The sequence below is a fragment of the Bison bison genome, unplaced genomic scaffold (assembly GCF_000754665.1).
Source record: "Bison bison bison isolate TAMUID 2011002044 unplaced genomic scaffold, Bison_UMD1.0 scf7180017864376, whole genome shotgun sequence".
In the NCBI taxonomy this organism is placed as follows: Eukaryota; Metazoa; Chordata; class Mammalia; order Artiodactyla; family Bovidae; genus Bison; species Bison bison.
In genome coordinates, this window is record NW_011494948.1 from 7,095,853 (window position 1) to 7,104,588 (window position 8,736).

Consider the following 8,736-nt stretch of genomic DNA (forward strand, 5'->3'; position numbering starts at 1 on the left):
TAACAATAACCCTGTGTACGAGACAGCAAAAGAGACACTGATGTATAGAACAGTCTTATGGACTCTGTGGGAGAGGGAGAGGGTGGGAAGATTTGGGAGAATGACATTGAAACATGTAAAATATCATGTAAGAAACGAGATGCCAGTCCAGGTTCGATGCACAATACTGGATGCTTGGGGCTGGTGCACTGGAACGACCCAGAGGGATGGTATGGGGAGGGAGGAGGGAGGAGGGTTCAGGATGGGCAACACATGTATACCTGTGGTGGATTCATTTTGATATTTGGCAAAACTAATACAATTATGTAAATTTTAAAAATAAAATAAAATTAATTTAAAAAAATTAGAAGAAAAAAACCTCAACATTCAAAAAAAGAAAACAAAAAACAAAAAAACTTGGTACCTATGGAAGTTAAATAATAAAGTGGAAATGAGAAAGCAAACTTAACCCGTGACAAAAAGTGACCTATCATTTTTCTTCTAAATTAGTAGGACATACATGCTCAAATCCTGAGGTTTTTGAGTCCATTCCTGAAATCACATGTCCATAGTCAGTGTTGTGTTTATAGGTGAAGCAGGGAGTTGGCCATGTGCCAGCTATTCCCCATTTTTTTACCCCTTTCTACTTGCTTTCATTTTAAACTTTTAGTAAAGGCTGGTGGGTTGGCTATTTTGTTTGGTTTTAATGTGGAATTAAACCAAGCAACTTTTAGCACAGAGTGTTTTACCAGATTAAAATCCAAGATCATGCATTATGATCTAGTAGATAGAACTAAGTTAATGAATTTCAAACACAGAGTGATGACATTTGTAACTACATATCTACAGCACTGCAAGAACATGTTCAACAAGAGGGAAATGACACAGCAAAACTATAAGAGGCATCAAGGCTAAATTCTAACCTCTTCAAAACCTGAGATTTGTCTAGAATAAGCCAGGTACAGGAAAGATGAGTTCTGTCCTCAGATCACTGTTTCACATTGTAAATTCAATCTGACCAATTTCTTTCACATGCTCCATTTTCCAATCATGTTCCCCTGCTATCTCCATCCCAGGCCCTCTATAAATTTCATCTCTATAGAAAGGAAATGAAAAAGCCTGAATACAATACGAATTAACTGTGTAGAACAGTTTTCATTTATGCATCTTATTTTAAGGAATCTATAATGAACACTGGCAGAAAACTTGAAAGTGTTTTGGCTATATAAGTTTCATTATTTTATGTACTTCACTGTAATTCCTATTTTTTGTAGAAGATACCAAATATACAGTCTATGATTTAGACATGGAGTCACACATAAGCCAACAATGTTTTGATAGTTGATTTTACTAAGAAGAGGGGAATATGAAGCTAAACACTAATTATTGACATATTCATTGGTCTCAAGAGAATGGATGCATTTTCAAATAAATAATTCCCATAACCAATGTATGAGCTGGAACACTTGATCCTTGATCTCTGTCAGCACCATGAAGAAATGGGGTAAAAAGTTAAAGTGCCTTCAAACTATTCTGCCTGCATTGAGTTGTGTTCTCCCAGAAAAATGGAATTTTCCTCAGTTACAGTAGCCTCTACATTTTATGGATTTGTCTGTCTTATACTGGGGAGAATACAATTGGAGGTAAGGAATTTAGGCAGTTTAAAGCTAGTACATATTTGGAGTTCTGCAAATAAAGAAACTCAAGATAATCAACTTAGAAGTCTTAATTTCAAAGAAACTCCAGTATTTATACTATGTCAGCCCCAAACTGCATACACAGCATCAATTAGTTCTAGGTATTTACCAACCATTAGAAATGCAATGTGGGCTTTCCTGATGGCTCAGTGGTAAAGAATCTGCCTGCCAAGGCAGGAGACTTGGGTTTGATGCCTGAGTTAGGAGGATATCCTGAAGAAGGAAATGGCAACCCACTCCAGTATTCTTGGCTAGAGAATTCCATGGACCAAGAAGCCTGGTGGGCTACAGTCAATGGGGTTGCTAAAGAGTCAGACATGACTTAGCAACTAACAACAACAAGAAATGCAATATGATTCTTTGTTGCTGAGTGAATTGTAAAGGTACTTGGGACTCCACCATTAATGTCGTCAATATGTATTCTTCCTGAGTCCATCAAAACACCATTGCTTCCGTGATGCCAAAATGAATGGTTATTTTGAGGTTCTCCTATCATTGACATCTCAGCAATAACTGACCAATTTGATCGCTCCTTTCTTGAAGACTGTCTTCGTTTGACATCCAGCACATCCCTATCTCACGCATTCCCTCATTGCTGCTGCCCGCTTGTTGGAATACTCTGTTGCTAGATTTTCTTCATCCTCCTGACCTCCACACACAAGAGTGTCTCTTGGCATAGTTCTGGCAACATTTTCTGAAATTGTTCCCATGGGGATTTCATCCAGTTTTATAGCTTTAAATGTCATCTACATGCTGAGATTCCTCCAAGTCTATCTCTAGCCCGAGTCTCCCTTCTGAACTTCAGTCTCCCACATCCATCTGATACCACAGCATCTCTACTTGATCTCTGATAAAAAATCTCAGTCAAAACACAACCAACGTTGAAATTGTGCTCTTGTTCTGTAATCTCCAGTTCAGTAAATGCTTTCTGTATTTACCAAATGCTCAGCCCAGATCCTTGAAGTCATTTCTTAAAGTGCTCTCTTTCTCTCACACCATGTCTACCACATGCAATCTGTCATGTAAATCATAAAAGAACCACCTTAGAAATATATCCAGAACGAGCTATAGACTTTTAAAAATTTTTAGCGAGTACTGTTATTTTACAATGTTGTGTTAGTTTCTGTTGTACAGCAAAGTGAATCAGCTATATGTATACATACATCCCTTCATTTTAGGTAGAATTTCCAGGTTGCTCAGTGGTGAAGACCTCCCAAGAAGTAGACATGGGTTTTATCCCTGGGTCAGAAACATCCCTTGGATAAGAAAATGGCAATCCACTTCAGTATTCTTGCCTCAGAAATTATATGAACTGAGGAGCCTGGCAGGCTAAAGTCCATGGAGTCACAAAGAGTTGGACATGACTTAGCATCTAAACAACTACAAATCCCTTTCTTTTTATGGATTTCCTTCCCATTTAGGTCACCACAGACCACTGAATAGAGTTCTCTATGGTATAGAGTAGGTTCTCATTGATTATCTAGTTTATACATAGTAGTGTAAATATGTCAATGCCAATCTCCCAATTTATTGCACTCCTTCTTCCCCACCCTGGTGTTCATATGTTTGTTCCTTACATCTGTGTCCCTTACCCCTGTTATGACTCTAATGAAGTCAGTGTCACTTATCCCTGGGATTATTTAAATAGCCCTGTCTTGTCTTATTGCTTCTACCTTTACCTCCCCACAGTTAATTTTCATCACAGCAACAAGAGTAATCTATTAAGAAACAAGCTGGATTTTTGCCAGCCTTTCTTTTGAACTGTGGTGTTGGAGAAGACTCTTGAGAGTCCCTTGGACAGCATGGATATCCAACCAGTCCATCCTAAAGGAAATCAGTCCTGAATATTCATTGGAAGGACTGATGCTAAAGCTGAAACTCCAATACTTTGGCCACCTGATGTGAAGAACTGACTCATTGGAAAAGACCCTGATGCTGGGAAAGATTGAAGGTGGGAGGAGAAGGGGACGACAGAAAATGAGATGGTTGGATGGCATTACTGACTCAATGGACACGAGTTTGAGTAAACTCCAGGAGTTGGTGATGGAGAGGGAGGCCTGGCGTGCTGCAATTCATGGGGTCACAAGGAGTTGGACACAACTGAGCGACTGAACTGAATTCCAATGCTGTAATGTTTTTATACTTCATATATGCATATAAGTCAACTCTTTACCATAGACTACAAAATCCTATGCAGTCTTTCACCTTTCTAGTGTCTGAACTCACCTTATACCATTCTCCACCCTCTCTCATTGTAAGCCTTATTTACATCTGTACAATTCTTTAAAAATTTCAAAATCTACACAAGTTCCTACCTTAGAATCTTTGCACTTCTTATATCCTTTTTCTGAAATGTTCATAAGTCTTGATTACACAGTTCTTTCCAATCTCCAATCAAATGGCAAGGGATTTCTTACAAAGCACACCTAGAACATTTTGTTCTTACCTTGGTTTATTTTTCTTCATATTATCATCTGATACCTATTTTGTGTGTATATTTTGTGCTTTCTCACACAGGAATATAAGTTCTAGGAAAACAAAAACTATGTTTCCTCTACCACTGTATCTCCCATCAACTAGAAAATCTGTGTCTTACAATAGATACCAAATACATTTTTATTTTTACTGAAACAATTATTAATTTCCTGAGTGCCTCCTAGGTAACAGGCAATGACTATTCTAGGGATTTGTGATGGAAAAAGGAAGGTACAAACCCTGATCTCAAGAAACTCTTGTGTAGTATGTTTTCATGGTTCAGTTCAGTTCAGTTCATTTCAGTCGCTCAGTCGTGTCCGAATCTTTGTGACCCCATGAATCGCAGCACGCCAGGCCTCCCTATCCATCACCAACTCCCGGAGTTCACCCAGACTTGTGTCCATCGAGCCAGTGATGCCATCCAGCCATCTCATCCTCTGGCCTCCTCTTCTCTTCCTGCCCCCAATCCTTCCCAGCATCAGAGTCTTTTCCAATGAGTCAACTCTTCACATGAGGTGGCCAAAGTACTGGAGTTTCAGCTTTAGCATCATTCCTTCCAAAGAAATCCCAGGGCTGATCTCCTTCAGAATGGACTGGTTGGATCTCCTTGCAGTCCAAGGGACTCTCAGGAATCTTCTCCAACGCCTCAGTTCAAAAGCATCAATTCTTCAGCGCTCAGCCTTCTTCACAGTCCAACTCTCACATTCATACATGACCACAGGAAAAACCATAGCCTTGACTAGATGAACCTTTGTTGGCAAAGTAATGTCTCCGCTTTTGAATATGCTGTCTAGGTTGGTCATAACTTTCCTTCCAAGGAGTAAGCGTCTTCTAATTTCATGGCTGCAGTCACCATCTGTAGTGATTTTGGAGCCCAGAAAAAAAAAGCCTGACACTGTTTCCACTGTTTCCCCATCTATTTCCCATGAAGTGATAGGACCAGATGCCATGATCTTCGTTTTCTGAATGTTGAGCTTTAAGCCAACTTTTTCACTCTCCACTTTTACTTTCATCAAGAGGGTTTTGAGTTCCTCTTCACTTTCTGCCATAAGGGTGGTGTCATCTGCATATCTGAGGTTATTGATATTTCTCCCTGCAATCTTGATTCCAGCTTGTGTTTCTTCCAGCCCAGCATTTCTCATGATGTACTCTGCATATAAGTTAAATAAGCAGGGTGACAATATACAGCCTTGACATACTCCTTTTCCTATTTGGAACCAGTCTGTTGTTCCATGTCCAGTTCTAACTGTTGCTTCCTGACCTGCATACAAATTCCTCAAGAGGCAAATAATAATACTCACTCCCACCACCCAAAGATGTCATGTCCTAATCCCTGGAACCTGTGAATGCCTTACATGGAAAAAAGAAACTTCACAAATGTGACTAAGGTAAGAATCTTGAGATGGGAAGATGTCCCTGGATTATCCACATAGACAAAGCTTCCAGAAGCTTCAAAAGACAAAGGAATAAATACCACCTAGAACTCTACTGACATCTTGATTTTAGCCCAGTAAGATGTATTTTGGTCTTCTGACCTCCATAATTATAAAACAATAAATTAGTGTTGTTTTAAGTCACTAAAGTCACGAAGTTTGTAGTAATTTGTTAAAGTAGCAATAGGAAACTATTAAGACTTTTGTAACAAAAAGTGAGATGCTGATGAAAGAAGTATCTAAAAATGTGGAAGTGGCTTTGGATAGATACTGGATGAATTTTGAGGAGCATGATAGAAAAAGCCCAGATTGCTCTGAAAAGACTGTTGGTAAAAATATGGATTTTAATGACTCTGCTAGTAAAGACTTGGAAGTGAGAAGAAAAGTAGAGAAAAGCTGTATTTCTTAGAGAATACTTAGTTATCATAAGCTGTCTCTTGAAAGGAATGTAAAAGCATTGTTGGTAAAGGCTCAAAAGAAAATGGGAAACATTACCAGAAATTGGCAGAAAGAAAATTCTGGTTATACGGAGGCGGAAAGTTTAGCAGAACTATGTCCTACAGTTACATGGAAAGCAGAACTTTTAAGTGATGAACTTGGATATTTTTTCTGAACCCAGGAAAGTGTTGAAGATGTTGAAGATATGGCTTGGTTTCTTACTGCTTCTTATAGTAAAATGCAAGAGGAAAAAGATAAGGAAGAGGAAAGAGTTGAGTCAAAAGGAAGTCAGGACTTGATGAAATAGTTCTTAGCTGTCTAGATTGCAAAAGACACTACTGTTAGGAGAGTCACTGTTGAGAAAGAATGTTCTGGAGGGAAAACCAAGATTGTGTCTGGACAACCTTTTTCTAATGCTTTAAAAAAATACAAAGTTCTGAGTATTCATTCAAGCACAGTGATGTCTCTTTGAAGAGATCAGACATGTGACCGACTAATGGATTCTCTGAACTATGTGAGCGAAAGCCAAAAATAGAGATGGAATTTTCCAAGAAAGGACTGTGGAAGGGCTTCTTATCTAATGGAATGAATTTCTGTGACATACACAGGAGACTCATAACATTCTTGATAATCTTATACCAACAAATCCTTTGTTAGCTTGGACTGAAAGCAATAGAGATATCAAATTCACTGCTATTCTATAAATGCCCCACCACTGTATTTTGGGAGCATATAATCTATTTCTTGAGTTTCACAGGTTTGAATATAGTGAAGAATTGTGTTTTGGGAATGGGTTATACCCAAGCCACACACATACCTGATTTAGATGATTTAGCTCAATAAATGTGGGACATTTGAGGTGATGAGATGCTGTGTTGAGTTGAAACATTTGGGAATGTTGAAATGGAGTGAATGCATTTACATGTGAGATGGTTATACACTGTGAGGTCCAGAGAGCAGAATTTGTTATGAAGTGTAATGAACCCCCAAAGATATCTACCTCCCCATTTTTAAAAACCTGTGATTATGTTACCTAATTTACAAAGAGTCGGACACGACTGAGCGACTGATATGTATATTACCTTACATAGCACCTCTACCCAAGTGTCTTTCTCTGTGTAGTTCTGTGCTTTTTTTTAAAATTTATTATTATTACAAAAGAAGATGGTAGATACTCAACAAGAAAGAGTTCTGGGCTGTATTATAATAGAGGATACAATAGGATGCAGCTGCTGCTGCTGCTGCTAAGTCGCTTCAGTCGTGTCCGACTCTGTGCGAACCCCTAGAAGGCAGCCCACGAGGCTCCCCCGTCCCTGGGATTCTCCAGGCAAGAACACTGGAGTGGGTTGCCATTTCCTTCTCCAATGCATGAAAAGTAAAAAGTGAAAGTGAAGTCACTCAGCCTTGTCCGACTCTTAGCGACCCCATGGACTGCAGCCTACCAGGTTCCTCCGTCCATGGGATTCTCCAGGCAAGAGTACTGGAGTGGGGTGCCATTGCCTTCTCCAGGATGCAGCTAGGTACCCACAATTTTCACAAATCATGTTTTAAGATAATTCATTTAGGACCAAATTCCTATTCCTTCTAATTTCATGAATAAACATGACAAATATAAATATGCCTGGGCTCCTAACAGGTGAAGTGATACCAGTAATAACCTCCATTCTGGGAAAATGTTCTTAAAGTTATATCTTTCTAAGAAGCACTTAGGACACTTAGGAGGGTGACTTGAACCATATTACATGAACCAGTCAGCTGTGTACTCTATGGTCTCCTTCCTAGCACACTGGTTAATCAAGAGATAAGCCACCTTTTAAAACCAGGTTTTTAATTTCAACAATATAATTTTCATTTTCTTATTTCCTCAGTGATTCTTATGAAATATTCAGAGATATCCTTCATCTTGTGTTTATCATTTGATGACCATTTGTTTGAAGAGTTGTTGAGCTTCAAACACATTTTCTATACTGTCAAAATGGATAATACAACAGTACTATTATTTCAGTAAAATGCATTTGTAGCCAATAACATTGCCTCCATTTCTTCATATTTTAAATACCACCTGAACCACAGCCCCCAAATTTTAAAAGCTTCTAAAATATTTTAAGTTATTTGTCTTGCTTATATAAGAGCTTATAATCTAAAGAGGAATGAAGACAGTTACAATACAGTATGATCAGATCAGATCAGTCGCTCAGTCGTGTCTGACTCTTTGCGACCCCATGAATCACAGCAAGCCAGGCCTTCCTGTCCATCACCAACTCCCGGAGTTCACTCACCCGTCCATCGAGTCAGTGATGCCATCCAGCCATCTCATCCTCTGTCATCCCCTTCTCCTCCTGCCCCCAATCCCTCCCAGCATCAGAGTCTTTTCCAATGAGTCAACTCTTCTCACGAGGTGGCCAAAGTACTGGAGTTTCAGCTTTAGCATCATTCCTTCCAAAGAAATCCCAGGGCTGATTTTCAGAATGGATTGGTTGGATCTCCTTGCAGTCCAAGGGACTCTCAAGAGTCTTCTCCAACACCACAGTTCAAAAGCATCAATTCTTTGGCGCTCAGCCTTCTTCACAGTCCAACTCTCACATTCATACATGACCACAGGAAAAACCATAGCCTTGACTAGACGAACCTTTGTTGGCAAAGTAATGTCTCTGCTTTTGAATATGCTGTCTAGGTTGGTCATAACTTTCCTTCCAAGGAGTAAGCGTCTTTTA